Source organism: Sturnira hondurensis, unplaced genomic scaffold (assembly GCF_014824575.4).
Source record: "Sturnira hondurensis isolate 20B ecotype Veracruz unplaced genomic scaffold, ASM1482457v3 Scaffold0001872, whole genome shotgun sequence".
Classification (NCBI taxonomy): domain Eukaryota; kingdom Metazoa; phylum Chordata; class Mammalia; order Chiroptera; family Phyllostomidae; genus Sturnira; species Sturnira hondurensis.
In genome coordinates this window covers 11,148,476-11,167,318 of record NW_028074503.1, presented here as the reverse complement: position 1 = coordinate 11,167,318, position 18,843 = coordinate 11,148,476, and the positions used below count along the sequence as shown (strand labels likewise).

The 18,843-nt window shown below is 42.0% G+C and overlaps 1 long non-coding RNA gene across 1 annotated transcript; it reads left to right on the top strand.

The window, feature by feature from the left end:
* Positions 1-3,286: 3,286 nt before the first annotated feature.
* On the top strand, positions 3,287-18,157 carry LOC118980350 (uncharacterized). The gene is made up of 3 exons (XR_005065082.1): positions 3,287-3,379; positions 3,754-3,862; positions 17,944-18,157. It is a non-coding gene; the product is annotated as an uncharacterized LOC118980350 (long non-coding RNA).
* Positions 18,158-18,843: the final 686 nt, after the last annotated feature.

Sequence of the window (18,843 nt, the reverse complement as noted above, 5' to 3'; positions counted from 1 at the left end):
TTTATTGCTATAAAGTCATCATTCAAGTAGACATATATTTAGTTTCTGTGGCCTTCGTTTGTGGTAAGTGAAATAACCTCAGACAAAAAAAGGGGGAGCCCAAGAGTTCAAAGTTCCTATTTTTAGTGATGTGACAGCCAATTTACTGCACTAGAAAAGCCCAGAGCAGAAGCAGCGAGATGTCATCAACTTGTGTCCTTTGTACTGCGTGCTGCCCTGAGCACCTCTGGGGACAGGTTATTTTTAGAGCACACGTACTGTGAGGGACACTTGAAAAGCAACGTGTGGCAGGAAGAGGATGACAGCGAGGATGGTGAGGAGCTTACACATGCTGACATGTGAGAAATAGTTTGAGGAACTGGACATATTGGCCTAGAAAACAGAGGCCTATATAAAACAAAAAGTTTCTTTTATTTAATTTTAGGGCTGGCTATGGAAATCAGATTGATTTATCCCCTACCTAGCCCATCAGTATATATACATATTTTTTCAATTCAAGGGGTGTATTCATCCATATAATATTTATGATCAAGTATAATTGTTCTTTTATTGTACAATCTCTGAAAGATAAAGGAGAATTTATTAGCAACACAATGGTTTTTAACATTGAGAGCTTCATATCACGGGTGGGTTTGTGACCAGACACTGGAGTACTCCATGAGCACTGTTACAGAAGGGAGATCGTCTGTGTTCCTTAATTCAGTGCACCCTGGAGACCCTGTTAGGTTGCAGATCCTAACATAGTAGGTCTTGGCTGGAGCCCGCGATTTGTCATTTCCGACAAGCTCCCAAGTGATTCAGATGCTGCTGGTCTGTAGGCCACACTTTGATTAGCAAAAGTTTAAGGTTACGGCCTCTCCAACATTGTCTGATTTCAGTGGGAATCAACAGACGTAGCTTGTGTCATCTCAAATATAATGTCTTGTCTTTCAGACAGACAAACAAACTAAACTAAAAGAGATTTTCTTGTCATATATCTGTCACCAAAATGGAGTTTGGCCTTGCATTCCACCTTGCTACTGCACCCTGATGAAATACATGAAAGTGTTTTGCCCGTGCCTTTAATATAAACTGCAGACCCTGTGGAAAGAATGCTCCAGTGCACAGTCCCCACTCAACATCTCAGCTCTGAGCCACTCTCGTTGGCCTTCTCCCACACCTAATCCCATCCTGCTGAAGTCCTCCACATGCTGTCTTTGTCCCAGGCTGATTTTGTTCAGATTGCACAGTTAGTGCTTTTTCCCAAGTTCAACCTTGGAGTATTTGAGCTATGGTCTTGGTGTCTTCCTCTTTAACCTTACCCACGGTGAGGACTCAAGTTCTGCAGTAAACATTCTTGCCCTTCAACTCAAGCCGGTCTTCCTAACACTGTTTCTGCCACCAGGTTCTTCCTGTTCTGGGTGGAGAGTAGACAAATACAGGCCACTGATATCAATTTGCCATTTCATGTGATCCAGAAATCACTAGAAAGGCAGAGTTTATTCAATATATTTCCAAACATTGTCTATTTCTCTTCTGTAGGTAAAAGCTAGAGAAGAATACTGGTAAAACTGAGAGTAGAGATATATCTGCTGATGATAGTTTCTACCTTCAGGAAAAAATGAGATGCTTCCTGAGAAGGTAAACTGAGAGTTTACAAGTGTAGAGATGCCTCCCCTCCTACAGGTAAGAGCTCCAAATAACTCCCTCTGTCAGAACTCCATCCTTAGGATGTTTCTGTATAGTTCTGAAAATCTGACTACTAAATGGAATAAATTGCAAAAAGGATGGTAGGAAAACATACCATCATTGAGAGAAAATGGAGTAATTTGAATAAGAATTAGCTAGTTCTTGACATATCCATCTAAACTTCTGGATCCCTAAATTTCTGGAACATATTTTCATATATAGCAGCATAGAAAGGTGGCCATTCCATCTCATAGTTTCATCTACCAGCTATGAACTCTGACAGAATTTCTTGTCTGAAGATTCCTGCTAATTATTTAATACACAGGGGTAGGCAAAAACAGGTCTACAATGTCTTGTATAAGTAACACAACAATTAATAAATAATAATACAAAAATAAACTGGGTTTTGCATACTCAAAACCCTAAACCTACTTTGTCCACCCCTGTGTATTCTATTTACTTGCTTTGTATTAGACTTATTTTCCCCCTAAATTGTAAACTCGTACAGGCAGGGACTATGTTCTAGTCCTCCTTTGCTTTCTCCTCAGTGCTGGGAATTTATTAGGGACTTAAAGAATGCTTGCTGGTTTATTATTGAAGATGTTACAGCAAATATTTTACCAGCAAGAGATGGTCAACCCGCTTTCTGTTTAGTAAGAACCGAGTCTGTTGGAACAGGTACTAATGGGGTGGGATGTTACAAACATGGCAGCCACCTTTGGCCTTTTGTTTTGCATTCTAAAAGGAAGGAGGGGCAGACAGTCTTTGGGATAGACACCTGCAGCCACCTGCTTACCCATTACAGGGAGTTGGAGGAAAGAGTACGTGCAGGACCTTCACCAACCCTCAGTTCACGGAGTTGCCCCTGGCTTCCCTCCCCTTCAGAACGGCCATGATTCCTACCCGCACTCACCAAGAAAATAGCGTGAGGACACTCATTACTCAGCTACTGAAGATGAAAGACAGCTGTGTGTTGTATAGGACATCTCTGTGTGGCAGTCATTTCAAATGCTTCAAAACCTACAAGGAATAAGTAGCCATATGCTTTCCTTTTTCTCCTTTCAAAAACACAGTTGCCTCTTTCCCTACCCCCCTCTCCTCTGGCTCCTTAACCTCATTAAGAAACCGTTGTCTTTATGAACTTGCCAGCCTCCATAATCCCCTGAGCCAGTTCCTTAAAATACCTATTTCAGCCCCTCCTGCTCTTGCTCCATCTCTCTATCTCTATTTCTATTCACACACACACACACACACACACACACACACACACACACTTGATTCTGTTTCTCTGGAAAATCCTAATACAGGCTCCTTCCACTATGACATGTGGAAGTTGATCCTTTCTCACATGACCACAATGGCTGCAAACCATTAAACGAAACTCAAACAATCCAATAGACGAGGGGCCAACATAAAAGTTGCCTGTCCTTCCATTTCCAAAGAGACTTCAACACAGTGCAAATGACGCTGCTAGGTACCGGAAATGCTTCCAGTGTTTTCTTCACTGAAAACTTCTCAAGCAAAGCCCTGTAGTACATGAGTTAAACTTTCACTACCTCTGTCTGTCTGGACATGGAGGCTGTTCTGTTGAACCTGGTGAGAAATGAAAGACGGAGACAGGGGCCCTGGAGCTCTTATTGTGACGACTATGAAACTGAAAACAGTGGGGAACTGCAATCAAACGTAAGGCTCTCCTAACTGGCACTTTAAGGTAAGCAACAGAAGTTGCAGCATCTTGCATGAGAAAGCTGGAAATTCATCGATGAGTCTCTCTATGGCATTCTGCTCTACAATTTTTCAACTTGATTTCTGTCCAGCCCTGAAAGCAACAGTGATATTTGTTCATGCTGATAGGCTGTGGATTCGATCATTTGTCCAGTTGTTCCTACTGCCCAGGAACCATTTTATTTCTCAGGCAAAGATCATTACTGACTATAAAAAATCAACCACAGACAAAAAATTAAATTCAACAATCCTGCTTTTTATATATAGAAAGACTTTTCTCTACCAAAATGGGGGTCTCACTCATGATTTGGGGGTAGATGTTGGACTTCTTTTTAGCAAGTGTGTTTTATATCTTTACAGATTCAAAACCATGAAATCCTTAGTCTTCTGGCTGCTGAACTTCGTTTGTAGTTCAACACATCTGCGATTATCTCAGAATGGGAGAAACAAAGAAGACGTGAACCCACTGGTAACTTCAGCTTATACTCCCCGGTGTCCTTAAACATTTATCTTAATACCTCTCACTCCTTTCCCATTCTTTTTTTAAAGTTTGTTTCCCAAACAGTGATAAGCCCAAGGTTACATATCATCTGTAGTTTTCAAATCAATATTACCTTATATCGCCATAACCGCGCAGTTTAGGGCTCTGTGGCCAGCTACCATGGCAATAGATGCACAGCCTGGAACCAGTTTTAGTTAATTAGAGTCAATCAATCCCAACTCTGCAAACTTCCTCATGTGAAACAATAGTATAATGAGCCAAAGTCAGCAAGATGATTGGGAAACACAAATTATTGCACCCTGATAAATTAAATGTGACTATTACAAAAACTTCTTTCTAAATGAACACTCAGGGAAGGAATATATAAGTATTTAATACAATTAAGAATATAGGGAAAATAAACTTAAATGAGCTATTTAATGGCCGCCTTTTTATTAAAGAAAGGAAAACACTCGGAGCTTGTACGGTGGGGAGACCTTACGGCATCTTTATGAGACTTCCCTTGGGAAAATATCTTCGTGTTGATGGGGTTCTTGGGTGGAATGGACAGAACGCAAGACAGGCACCCCTGTGAGCGCCAGAACCATGTCAGGGGGGTGTGAGAACAAAAAGGGAAGAGTCTCAGCTCCCTTGTGTGTGTGTGTGTGTGTGTGTGTGTGTGTGTGTGTGTGTGTGTTCAGTGTCTAGAAAGTGCAGTGTCTAGAAAGTGGGTTTGTGTGACCAAAGGGTCGAAGCGTTGCCCCAGAACTCTGGCAGATCCAACAGGATATCTATCCTTGGTCTCAACGGCGCAGGTTCTCAGAGTTCAAGGCCTGCTGTAGACTAAGTAAAATGAACAGCCATTTATACTTGTTATCGGTAGAGTAAGACAAAGGGCAAAGATTCGCCCTCCTTTAAGCCAAACCTTGCTGTTGCTTTATACCAAGGTAATCTAAGAATCCTATCAAAACTGTTATTTTGGGAACCATGTGGATGGGACAGTTAAATGCAGGGGGAGCGGGGCAGGGGGCGGGGTGATGGGGGGTTGGGGAGTTTGCGATGCAAATTGATACGGAGCTAATGTCCCATTAGGGAAACAAGAGGTGGGGAGCAAAGGGGAACTGGATGGGAGTTGACGGGGGGGGGGGGGGGGGGGNCCCCCCCCTCTAGAGGAAGTTAAAAAAATGTAAAAGGGTGGCTTTTAAAATAAGATTCTTATGCCTCACCTCAGGCTAAAATTGGTCCTATGATTGGCTGTGGGCAGGGAACGATCTGGCGGCATAAAAAAAAAGTCCCTGTGCGAGGAGGTGGAGAGAACTCTGACCTAGAGTTAGAGGACTTGGGGGTCCTCTTCCAGCAAGTTCTTTGGTCTGTTTGGCCTCTGTTTCCTGATCTACAAAATGGGTGTTGAAGTAGATGATCACTGAAGGAGCTTCCAGTTCAAATAGCTCAGATCCAGGTATAATTTCAAGAAGAGTTTTTAGTAACTTAGTGTAGTGACACGTGTTAGCTACTGTTATCGACTGAATGTCTGTGTCTTCCCAAATTTTAAGTTGGAAACTAACCCCCACTGTGGTGGCATTTGGAGGCGGAGCCTTCAGGAGATAATTGGGTCATGGGATTAGTGCTCGAATAGGAGGCTGCAGAGAGCTCTCCCTCCTCTTCTGCCCTGTGAAGACACAGGAAAAGAGGGGCATTTTTTTTTATGAACCAGGACGGGGGCTCTCACCAGACACCGAACCTACTGGAGCCTAATCTTGAACTTCCCACCCTCCAGAACCGTGAGAAATGAGTGTTTATTGTTCTATCCATCCCAACTATGGTAGTTGTGTTATTGCAGCCCAAATGGACTTGTGTTAACCACTGAGTTACTTTGTTACTTCAGTCAAATAATCACACACATCAAGGCAAATGCCGGAGATATTTATAACGTGGTTCATAAAGATATTATGTGACATTAGATTGTATTGCTTTATACCGAACTCCCATTTATTTTCTCTGACTCTGAATCACATTTAACTTAGTCTTTATATACTCTCAAATTCATATATAGTTTTTGTCATTTATCAGATGCATAAACAGGGCTTGTCTTAAAAGAGAATTAAAGGTTGCCCACGTTCATGGTGAGACTTTTTATCCATCTGTATCTCATTAGGTTTCATTTTCCTTATTGTTAAAGGTGGCTGCTGGAATAAGGTAGCTCACTCTTCTTCTTCTTGGCTGTAAATTAATGGTCAAAATAATTTGATGCTTCTAGAAGACAAGAAAAAGGAGGCATGCTACTCTCAGTATTCTATGATATCTAATGCAGTATATGGCTATGAGGGTCCTTATCCAATAGCTGTTAGATGACAGGCAGGAGTGTAGATGAATGAAGAGGTTGCAGATGGGTGGAGAAATAAACACACGGATAAAAGGAAGGTCAATGTAAATACAATGGCACATAGTTTATGTTTCTTTTCATTTGGATAAGTTTTCATTTTCTTCATCAAAAACTTATTTGGGGAAATGACAATAACTTAGGTGATAGAAATATATGACACAATTCTGTACATTTTCATATTTAGCATATTCAGACTCATCAAACTATTAAGAAAAAGATAATTAAAAGATAGAATAACTTTTTAAATTTCAAAGACATGTAGCAAAAATTTAAACCCACCTTCCACATCTCAGATTCAAATTCTATCAGCAGCAATAAAATGAATTCTAACTAAAGGTTTCCCTTCCAGATATGTTTTATACCTATAACTTAAAACTCACAGAACCAGTTGCTTTTCCCCAAACCACATTAAAAAACACACGCACACAAAGTATCTCCACTGGCCATGACCCCGCCAATTGGTGATGAGAAATTTGCTTGTGCTTTTGACATTTCTGTGCGAAACAACAGCTGCTTCACTCACTTGGAAGCCGCCTCTTTCCCCCACTGGGGATTCTTATCCCCGGTGGAGGTGGGTGGGCACCCGTCTGGCAGTGGTGTTTGCATACAGAGATTCTTAGACACTCTACGGCTGACAGCCAAAATGAACTCATTCTGGGAGGAATATGCTTTCCGAGACCTGCTTCCCTGTGGGGAAGAGAGCATGGGGGGACCCACGGCCCTGTTCTCACCCTGGTGAGTCTGACACCCACAACCACGCGGGGCCAGCCAGGTACATTGTAGACACCCGAAGCTGATGCCTTAACGACCTCTCACCTATCAGCAGGAAGGTTTTAGGTAAAATACTAGCAGATGGTTTCCAAAAGAAACATGTCTGTGAACGTACTTGGCTCCCCCTCTTCCTTTGTCTCTCATCATCCTCAGCACCAATATTATCATTGTTACTGTTCTTTCTGCCCTACCTTAAACCTTCCTGAAGCTTGAATAGTGTTTATTTCTTGTCCCTCTGGCCTCTCTTCTTTTCTCAGAGGTACCTTAAACCTTTTAATGAACAACCTCATTCATCGGGCCCTTCCCAGGGAAGAAGTGGGATGAGTTTCACTTAGGCAAGTAACATCAAAACATTGAGCCCTGAGAAGGTGCGTGTCATTCTGAGGCATTCCATACCAATCATTTGGGGGTAGATTCCACTGATTGTGTTTCTATTGCCATCACAATGGACCTTGTGAAGGGCACTCCCTAACTCATCAATTCTGTGTTTATCTTGCGTGGTTTCTTTGCAAGTCCAAGGCTACCTCGGCACAAGCTCAGGATATTCCTAGAGTGTGGGATGTAAGTAGGAGTCAGAAAGCTTCCCTTTATGTACGGTTTCCTCTGCCATGTGGGTCTTTCATCCTCGGAGTTATAAGAAGGATGGAAGTGCTTTAGTGAAGCGCACGGGGACTTGTTAAGATTGGGAATTACAGTGGGGAGTGGTAGGCCGGAAAGAACTCTTCCGTGTGCAGACTTCACGTCTGCTTTCAGCCGCTTGTTAACTCACACAGAGCCACACTGAGTGTGACATTGCTCAGCTTCTCTGAATTCCATTAGCAATATCAATGAAACAGTGACATGATTTGGGTAACACAAATGTCTGTGTGCATGTGCGTGTGTAAGGGTCTCTATATTCACAACTATAGAGATAGGTGTTTTCTATGTATGTCGAGATCTGACCCTTTCTCTGAGTTCTCTGAGTGGCTAGTTTACTGATTATATGTGCTCAACAGTATAAGAAAGCATTTGATAATTTTCTAATAACTTCTGTATCGTGTGATCTCCGGAGTACTGGGGAAAGTCTCATACTTGCTAATACGGTACTAGTAAAAGCAGAACATATGGTAACTATCCTTAAAATATAGCCAACAATAGATAGTGAAAAGCCAAAATATGTTATCGCAAAAAATCAGTGATATATTTGTGGTAATGTATATAAGCAAAGAAAATGTATTTTATCATTTCCTAGTGAACATCCTGTCTTGCTCCTTTTTCTCCCCTGTGATCTACTGTGCACCATGATCCCCAGAAGGAGGCCTGTGTTATCCTAATTTTTATCAATAGCCTGTTTTATCAACAGGTTTCCTCTCTAACCCCAAGAGCCCTAAATTTTTGCTTTCATGCCAATTTCTACTTTGATTCTTATACCTTGTTAGCTAGCTTCTCTTAATACATCAACTTGGATCTTTCACAGGCACCTCAAAATGCCCTGGATTCTGAAGCATGTTTTCTTCCCAAATTATTTCTCAAGTGTTTCTACTTAAATAATTGGCCAAACATCCACTCACAGGCTCATGACAGCAACCTTGAAATCATCCTTAACTGCTTTCCCCTCACACTGCTTACTTCTTGATTATTCTTTTACTGTTTATATATATATGTATATATATTATATACATATATATATAATTGATTATGCCATTACAGTTGTCCCATTCCCCCCTTTATTCCCCTCCACTCTGCACATCCCTCTCCCATCATTCCCCCTTTAGTTTATGTCCATGTGTCACAAGTTCTTTAGATTCTATATTTCCCATACTATTCTTGCCCTGCCCCCTGTCTATTTTCTACACACCGCCTAGGCTACTTATTCTCTGCACGTTCTCCCTCCTTCTCCTCCTCCCACTCCCCTGTTGCTAACTCTCCATGTGATCTCCATTTCTGTGGTTCCGCTCCTGATCTAGCTGTAAAATAGACCTCTAATTCATTGATTCCCCTCTACTTACTCTAACTGCCCCTGACTTCATTGTGAGCCATTTTTAGCCCCTTCTCTTTCTCTGTGCCCTGACCTTTACCCTCTCCACTCTGTTCTCCTCAAACTCAAATTTGAATGTTATTTCTCTTCTTAAGACTCTCCCATGAATTCCAATTTCTTCTAGGATAAATCACCAAATGAATAGCACCTCTGGATTTTTTTACATACCAAAGGGTAAATACTGCTATCTGGTTGAAAGAAGGCAGTTAGGGACTTCTCTGGTCGATGCGTTTGCATCAGATGCATGTTAGAGGCCTCAGCCATTGTCACACCCCAGCAGGGCCTTGGATCCCTTAAAAGCTTGGATCTTGGCCTAACTTTCTCTCTCTGCCCCTGCCTTACTCCTCCTCGGTCACTGCCTTGCCGCCCTACTGCCTACCCCACCCTTGCCTTCTTCAAATGCCCTCTGCCTACAGCACCTTCTTTTCATTAGGATCCCCTGAAGCTTCTTGTCCTCCCATCCTCACCATTTTTCTAGATTCTGCTTCATTGTCACCTCTTCAGTGAAGAAGTCTCCTTTCTAGGTCAGATTCTCCACTTACAGGCTATCAAAGTACCTCAATTTCTCAGGGTATTGTTCAGCTGTGGTAATATGACCTTTAGGAAGTCCTCTGAAGTCCGCCGCACTTCCTGTATTCTGTGGCCAGGAGGGCAGGATCCGGCAAGTTTGGTTGGTCCTGGTACCAGACCTGCATAGAGCTGGGCACCTACCAGGGGCTTTGTACAAATTTGTTGAATAACAAAATGACTAAGACTATTTAGATCCCTTTTTTCAAACACTTGCTCAGTTCTTAAAAAGGACCAGTAACTTATTTGTATATGGATATTCTCTTAAGAAGAGCAGAGGAAACCTTTACTTCCACTGCCTCATTTTCTAATTGAAAGGATTCTGTCCCTCGGGTCTAATACCGGAACATTTAGGAAAAAGAAAAATATGTTTGTTTTTAAATTTTTTTTTAATTTAAACATTTATTGTTTTGGAGCCCTCTCAATCTTCTTAAATGATGGATAGTCAGCCTGTATTTATTCATTGTAGACATCACTTCTAACTTTTTCCTAGAAGTCTGATTTTACTTAAACCCTTTGTAGTGATTGATTTACTGAACATTTATTAGACATCTATTACTCAGCCAGGACCTCCGCTATGTGCTGTGAATAGAAAAATAGCATCTACTGAGGAGCTTACACACTTAATAAGAGATCTAAGATAACTGGGAGTATAGAGTTATCGGTATATACAGGAGAATTAATTAACTTTACCTGTGAAGACTAGGAAGCATCGCAAAGAAGGGGCGGCATCAGGGGCTGCTCTCAAGGACGAATGGAAGTTTGCCAGGCAGATGGTGACTTCCCCCAGTCCCTCCGAAGGAGGAAAAACAGCGTGCGTGAGGGCAAGGGGATGGTTCGCACATTTCACTATTGTCCTGTGTGATTCAGGCTTCTTAACAAACAGACCTGCCTATTGTAGGAACCACCTCTATGTATCCTCAGAGAGCAAGACCCTCTGACCTACAGCACCTGTTTATCTGGTTCGCAGACTAGTTGATCCGAAGGCAGTTCATAGCAGGTCTCTGTTCAGACGACTGTCAATATGTGCAATGGCCCAGCCGCCAGAGAACATGGACGGCCTCCTCCTGTGGAGATGGACTTAAATGATTCATTGGTGACTGTACCGTAACTCATTCATGAACTCCCAAAGCATTCGAAGCTCCGTCTTCATTATTATCGGATGTCTTACAGGCACCCAAGTCAACGCTTTAAAATGACTGACTCCCTATGAGTGTCCAAGACCAAGTTTATCTTCAAGAACATTTTCTGAAAGGAACTTGCCAGCAGCTGGTTAGCAATACTATAAAAATGCCTTTTAATAGTAAGGACCCTGTGCTCCTCACATTCTGCCACTTCTACCCTAGAGATAAGAAATGTTTGAAAAGGAGCCTATGAGTGCACTTTTCCAAAGATTAGAGAAATTCCAAGAACTTCAAGTTGCTCTTTCTCTCTCTTTCTCTTTACCTTCTCCTCTTCCTCCTCCTCTTCCTCCTCTTCCTCTTCTCTCCTATCTTTCCTGTCTCTCTCTATGTGTCTGTCTCCATGATGGATGGGTAGATGGATAGATGATAGGTATATAAATAAATGGATAATTCTATAGTGATATCAATAGAAAAAGAAAGGTAGACACCATCCTTCAGAAAGCTGAAAAATTTTTTTCATCCCTGAATAAAATGCAGATCGCTTTGGTTTGGGAATCAAAGGAATGAATTTTTAAACACATTTATTTTCTTATAAAATTACAATGTCACAGACTGCCAGATTTGAACCCATAAAACCTCCCCAGCAGCCAGTCTGAGGGAAGCCTGCCTCCGCCCTGCCACCTATCATGGGTCACCCACTGCGAGAGGACGGGCAGTAAGTCAGAATCCCTACTGCACACAGGTCCTCTCAGGTCCCTACCCCGGAGTTCTCAGCTGACTTTATTCCAAATGTCCCCAAAGAAAGAGCTTTCCTTTTAAAATCATTCACATTTTATATTTAAGACTGCTAGGGATATGCTTTTGTCAAACAAGCTGTTGAGAAAGAAAAAGGAAAAGAAAGCTGTTCCGAGACCTCAAGTTCCCTGAATACGTGAGCCGGCAACACGTATTCAGCAGTGAGAGCCCCCTGGGCTTGAATGAATGCGCTGCTTCCAACACGGCCCGAAATGACAAACCACATTCCCATGTTCCGGAACCCCTTTTGAAGGCATCACTGGACTCCTCGCCTTTCACTGGGGCATGTTTTACCTTTAAAGCATTGCACTAGCAAACACTTTCTTTTTTTTTTCATCAGCTGTAATCAGTTTTTGGATTCTGTTGTGCTTTATTTTTTTTTTATCCAAGTATGGTTCTCATGGTGTAGTAAATGACATTAGGCTTTTGTAAATTCTTGCAGAATATAACAGATCATTGGTTTTATAACACAGTTGCTGCTTTTGCATTCTGATGAGATTATTAGTAGCAGCCTAGAATACACCATCCCTGCCTACTGTTAGTTAAAAAAAATAAAAGTTTACTAAATGGTCTCTTGTCAACTGTATCTGAAAATCATTATGGTTTCTCTGTTTCTTCTACGTGAAGGGGCTCTTCAGCAAGCTGGTGGGTTATGTCAACATGAGGTTACAAAATTATTATCCCAGCTCTGTTTGTTTCAGTGGGGCTTACGCCACGCGTTAGCATTCCTATTGTAAATCTCAGGGGCTTAGGCATTTGTACGTCAGGTGTGAACAGTTCCGGTGTTCCAGCAGCGGATCCTCAGAGCCAATCGGCCTAGTGGTGCCTTTCACTCGAAACAAATTCTAAGGGGAACAAAACGCACTGGGCTTCTTCGATTTGGCATCTCTCCATAACATAGATTAGCCCTTTGGGGTGTTTGGTGGTCTCCTATAGAGAGATTTAAAATTCTTCTATTAATATAATTAAGCATTTTCCCTCTTGGGCCCAGACTCTATAATGCAAATTAGCTATATGTGATATTTAAGAGGCAAACGGTCTTCCATGCTCTGCAGCGTGGTGGGGGTGGGGGGACAGCGAGAGGGAGAAGTGCCTGCTTGCAAACGGAAGTGCCTCACACAGACCAGGGAGCAAAACATTTTCTTCAATGTGTGGTTTCCTTTTTTTTTAAGGGCTGAAATGATGACATTTGAAAATTGCCTATTGCATGTGCACCTTACCTTTCTCTCCACACCACTTTACACATGCATATCTGCTATCTGCATTAAGATCATGACATTCTGTGCTTCAAATTGATGCAATGCCAAATAAAATGCTATCCTGTGAGGCATAATGGTTCTCCAGAAGTCACGGCATTCAACATGGTCAAAAATATAAATTTTTAAATGTGTAAATGCATATTAAAATGAGAGATCTGATTTGCTTCAGTAGTTCCGGCCTATGAGACAAGCAATACAGTGTTTTAAAAAACTGCTTGCATCTGGTTTGCATTTTTACCTGAAAATGGGAATAATGAAAATGATCAATTTTTTAAACTTTATATTCTGTTTTGAAATTCCCTCCATATGGTAGTTCCAGAATTGAATCAATTTCTCTCTCTTCTTTTGCTTTTCTTTTGTCTTTTTTTTCTCGGTTTCTGGGGATATCTTTGTTTTATTGGCAACAACTTAAAATTAAATGATGTTTAAAATTAACATTATTCTCACCCTAGCCAGTGTGGCTCAGTGGTGGAGTGTTGTCCTGTCCACCAAACAGGTTGCGTTCCCAATCCAGGCACATACCTAGGTTGTGGGTTCTATCCTGTAGGAGGCAACTGATGGATATATGTCTCTCCCATTGATGCCTTTCTCTCTGTCCTCTCTCTCTCTCTCTCTCTCTCTCTGTCTCTCTGTCTCTCTCTCCTCTTTTTCTCTTCCCCTTCCTCTCTTTCTAAAAATAAAACAAAGTAAAATTAGCATTATTCTCTTTGGAATTTTAAGCGTATGATTCTTCTGATTCAGCTATTCTTCACTAGTGACATTCTCTATCAGGTTTATTCGCAGATAATATTTAAGAACTACAATGCAAGTGCTTCTTAAAAATTTTCTCTTGAATGACTACAGCTGGTTTTATTACACTAGTTCACCTAAATGGAAGAGTGAAATAATCAAATAAAAATCAAATTCCAGTGCTCAGGGTTTTAGGACAAGAGCCAAACCTCAGGCTTCAGCCTAGTTGCAGAAACTGTGCTAAGTACTAGGGATGAGGAGACCAACTTGGTTGTAATCTAAAGGGCAAGAAAGAAAGACACTATGTAAATTAAATGAGCTATGGTGTATAATAAGAGGGTAGATATTTCCTGGGAATCAGTAGGATCAGGGACACCAGTATACATGTTTACATTTCCTTGGCAGGAGCAGGCCCCATACCCACAGATTAGGTTTCTGTGCAAATCAATAGAGGATAATGGAGCTCGAACTCTAAAGGTAAGTAGGTAAGAGTTTAAAACTCACCTCCCACAGTTGCTGAACTTCTCTTAACTTCAAATTTTTGTGCTGTGAAATAGAGCAATATTCATACCTACCTGAAAGGTTTATTTCTTGCAGTGAGGTTGTGCATGGAAGAAGTTTAATGCAGCACCTGGCATACAGCAGGTGCTCATGAAATGCCACCTGGCAGTAGGATTGTTGTTCTTCACAGAGCCCACTTCACCTGTGTGCCTGGAAGGGCAGGGTTTTGACCAGGGCAGCTCGTTCCTTCCTGCTGGTGAATGGGCTTCTTTCCCCTGGTTTGAGTAGTGTACCTCAAAGTGATCCTGTGAAGTTCTCACCCGTGTCACTTCATCCCACTATCTATTCTGACCTGGTAAACGTGTTCCTTAGCCCACTGTTTCTCTTCTTTGTAAAATTAAATTGCAGCTGATGAGAGTGGTGGATATAATCCAAAGCATTCACATATGTGTTTACATATAAAGTGGAAGGTGGCTCCCTTTAATGACTATGATGTGGCCTCAGCTATGTCACATGGATGCTTTGAAGATTTGCGCTGTTTTACCCTGGAGCCGTGGTCTCTCTCTCTCTTTTTTTTTTTCCTATGTGAATAAGTACACTGTGCTGTTTTCCTGGGCACCAATCAGTGCACACTTGAATGGTCTCTGGCAAATGGCCAAGGTTGTGAGCCAAGGCCTCTGCTCTCTGCCGTCAATCTGGGATTCTTGTATCATCAGTCCTGTGTGGGGACCCCCCCCCCCCCGCCGGCTGATCCGACTTCCTGCAATGCTAACACCAAACCTTCCCATCTCTGCCTGCCAGTTAGAATATGCTTCCTTCCTGCCTTACTTCATTTGGGCTGCTATAGCAGAATACCATAGACTGGAGGGCTCACAAACAACATTCATTTCTCATGGTTCTGGAGGCCAGAGTTTCAAAATCAAGGTAGTGGCAGATTGGGACACTGATGGGAACCCACTTTCTAGTTCAGATACAGTGCCTGCTCGTTGTGTTTTCACGGGGCAGAAAGGGAGAAGGAGCTCTCTGGGGCCTCTTTTGTGAGAGCCCCAATGCCATTCATGAGGGCTCCACCCCATGACCTAATTGCCCTGAAAGGCCCCACCTCCTAATATCATTACATTGGGGATTCAGTGTCAACATAATACATCCGGGCAAAACTCAAACATCCAGCCAAAAAGACTTTCTTTAACTTAGCCATTACAACACATGCATGCAAACATAATCAACTCCTCATCAAACCTCTTTAGAGACATTCACTCAACAAGTACGTGTTGAGTGCTTTTATGTGCCAGGTGCTGAGCTAAGTACCAGGGACATAAACTAAACGAGAAAATTCTTGACCTTAAGAACACTGAGTTTATCCTAGACAACAGAGGATAGCTAGGAATCAAAAAAGTGAATAGATAACCAAAATACTTTCAGACTGTGATTAATGTTTTAAAAGAAATAAAAATGAGCATGGGGGGTGGGATGGGATGGGAGTAATAGACAGAAAACTGTACTTGAAAAATAATTAAATAAGTGTAAAAAAATTTTTTTAAAATGATGCTATCCCAAAAAGTAACAGGGAGATTTACCCCACTGATATGAACACAGAGCACTTTCTGAGAAACAAACTATGTAAGAAAAGGCCCAGAGAATGAGGAGTAGCTAAGCAAATGACAAACCAGTGGGAAAAACTTTTTATTTTATTTTATGTATTTTATTATTTTTTCTTTAGGGTTCCCTGGTCAGGAATTGAACCCACAACCTTGACGTACCAGGATAATGCTCTAACCAACTGAGCTACCTGGCTAGGGCTGGAAAAACTTTTTTAGACTGGATGCACAGTGATGGCGAAATCCTTGAATATGAGAAAGGACTGAAGATGTTTCAAGGACCCAACATAGTTTCACACAGCAGCTACAGCCTAGTGAAGCTGCTGGAGACCAGGAGTCAAGAACCAGAACATGCAGGGTCTTGCAGGCCTGAGGGGTTAGGAAAGGGTCAGGTCAGGTTCTGAGCATGGCAGGAAAACAAATGCAGGGTTTTAACCATCAGAGAGACCTGTTCCAACTTCTCATATAAGAATGCTGAAGTTTCACTGGAAAAGGGAATATAGGGAAGTCGGGCTGGTAGCATGGAGGCCAGTTGGGAGGTTCCAGCAGCTTTGCAGAAAGTAGGGTGTGAACTGGGGAGGGCAGGAGGTGGCATGGGCATGGCGAAGATCGAATTAATTCAAGGTATGTGAAGGTAGAATCAAAGGAACTTAATGACAGAATTTGGGGAGTGGGGAAGGGGAATGAGAGGATGAAAGAAATGAGAGAATTGCTGATGACTCCAGGTTTCTGACTGAGTCACAGCGTATTGGGCATGTCATTGACTAAGATGCGGGAGACTAAGGAGGGGTGGGTTTGGGGGATAATGACCATGGGCATATAAAGTTTGAAATGCCTATGCAAACATGCAGTCCAGGTACAACTGTGAAGAAGGTGCTGCCCAATAGGGTTCTGTGTGGTCCCCTTACTATTCACCAATGTGGCAACACTGATCACACTGGAAAACTTAAAAGTAACAGCCACCATTTGCTAGGGGAAAATGATCCTGTTGGTGCATAGCATCATTTTTATGTGTTGGCTAAATGTAATTTTGATATGTCAAGGTTGCTCCTTAGTATCAGGGCCAGCACACAAATTTTGCTGTATTAAATGCTCTCAGAATAAGAAATGTCTAGTTGGGAGACTTTTGCCAAAAAAATTTTTAAAAGGCTGGAAGGATGGCAGTGCCAAATCCATAGATCAATGACAAGGTCTCATGATCTAGAATCTGAGAAATGAGAGTGGACCAACAGGAACAAAGCCACCTGGAGAAATATGATGCGGTAAATGCACACAGTATGCTTTGGTAAACACGCTGAAATGGTCTCACCGTGTTCCAGAAATGTCAACCCAAAGATATTTCCCCTAAAGTACAGATCAAATGGGCTGCATGGGGGAAAGTGTCTGAAGGGAGGGAGGAGATAGGAGGAACATTTTACAATCACATCCTTGATTTTTATAAGAGAAGCACATCACATCATGCAAATCAAAGAAATCTGTATAAAATGTTGCAGAACCATTTCTTTNGTCCCCTTACCTATTCACCAATGTGTCAACACTGATCACACTGGAAAACTTAAAAGTAACAGCCACCATTTGCTAGGGGACAATGATCCTGTTGGTGCATAGCATCATTTTTATGTGTTGGCTAAATGTAATTTTGATATGTCAAGGTTGCTCCTTAGTATCAGGGCCAGCACACAAATTTTACTGTATTAAATGCTCTCAGAATAAGAAATGTCTAGTTGGGAGACTTTTGCCAAAAAAATTTTAAAAAGGCTGGAAGGATGGCAGTGCCAAATCCATAGATCAATGACAAGGTCTCATGATCTAGAATCTGAGAAATGAGAGTGGACCAACAGGAACAAAGCCACCTGGAGAAATATGATGCGGTAAATGCACACAGTATGCTTTGGTAAACACGCTGAAATGGTCTCACCGTGTTCCAGAAATGTCAACCCAAAGATATTTCCCCTAAAGTACAGATCAAATGGGCTGCATGGGGGAAAGTGTCTGAAGGGAGGGAGGAGATAGGAGGAACATTTTACAATCACATCCTTGATTTTTATAAGAGAAGCACATCACATCATGCAAATCAAAGAAATCTGTATAAAATGTTGCAGAACCATTTCTTTCAAATGAATGTAAGATGCTAATTGGTGATGTATGTAGTCCCAGAGATGCTTGACATGCAAAGAGTGAGTGAAGTACGACAAAGCATTTGTGTGGGCCATCTGGAGGGGCACACCACACTCCCGCATGTGATGAGAAAGTGGAATTAAACAGGAACTTCGGAAACCAAGGTCTAAATATTCATGGCTCTGGGTGCTTACATCTTCTTCACAGATCAACACTCTGGTGGGAAAACCACTCTGGTCTCCCAGAGATGGTGCTAACCAGTTGTGAAATGGACCCCGACTCTCCCCTGCGCAGGGAAGATTATCGCCCCCCGCCCCCTGCAGTCTGGATCTGGCCATCTCTGCCACTTTGCCAAGCATGCAGGTCATGCTCCCCCTGTACTTGACATGGGAAACGAAGTTTTGCTCTGGCTTCCTCCCAGAAACAGGTATTTGATCTCATGTGATAACAAACTTACATTCAGATTTCCAAGGCGAAGATGATTTTGACATACGCATCCACGTACAGATATTTTCTACAATTACGGAAGATGTTCTACAAAATAGGCACTTTTTTTCCTGCCGTATAACTGCATGAGAGAATCTTTTAACTCACAAAACTGTAAAAATCATGAAGCACATTTGTGTTCATTTCAGCTGATAAATTGGATTTTCAAAAATTAAAACTTGAGGGCAACATCACCTTGGGATGAAATGTCTTCCAAATTTTGTGCAAATGAAAGTCCTGGTCTGGAAGGAGAACTAGTCAATTTTTTAAACGCTGTTTGAGAGGAAAGACCTGGCCCAGTGCTTGAAAACGGGCCATAAAGTTCGGTGATCCATTTTTAAATTAATGATTTGGTTTCCAGTGTGGAAGCCACAGGCAGCTCAAATGGTTGAGAGAGAGAAGAGGAGAGAACAATTCAAGGACACAGAGACCCCCCAGATGAAGTCATCTGGACACTCGGCCCTGCCTTCTGCCCGGCAAGGCTCGTGTTTTCTTCTGAGCAGTTGGCGTTTAGGCCCTTGTTCTGAAGGAAAATTTAGAGATTTCTTTAGCCCACAGCTGGTTAAAAGACAAACGAACCCAAAGCACAAATACAAACACCTGGGAAATTGCATCCCCGAG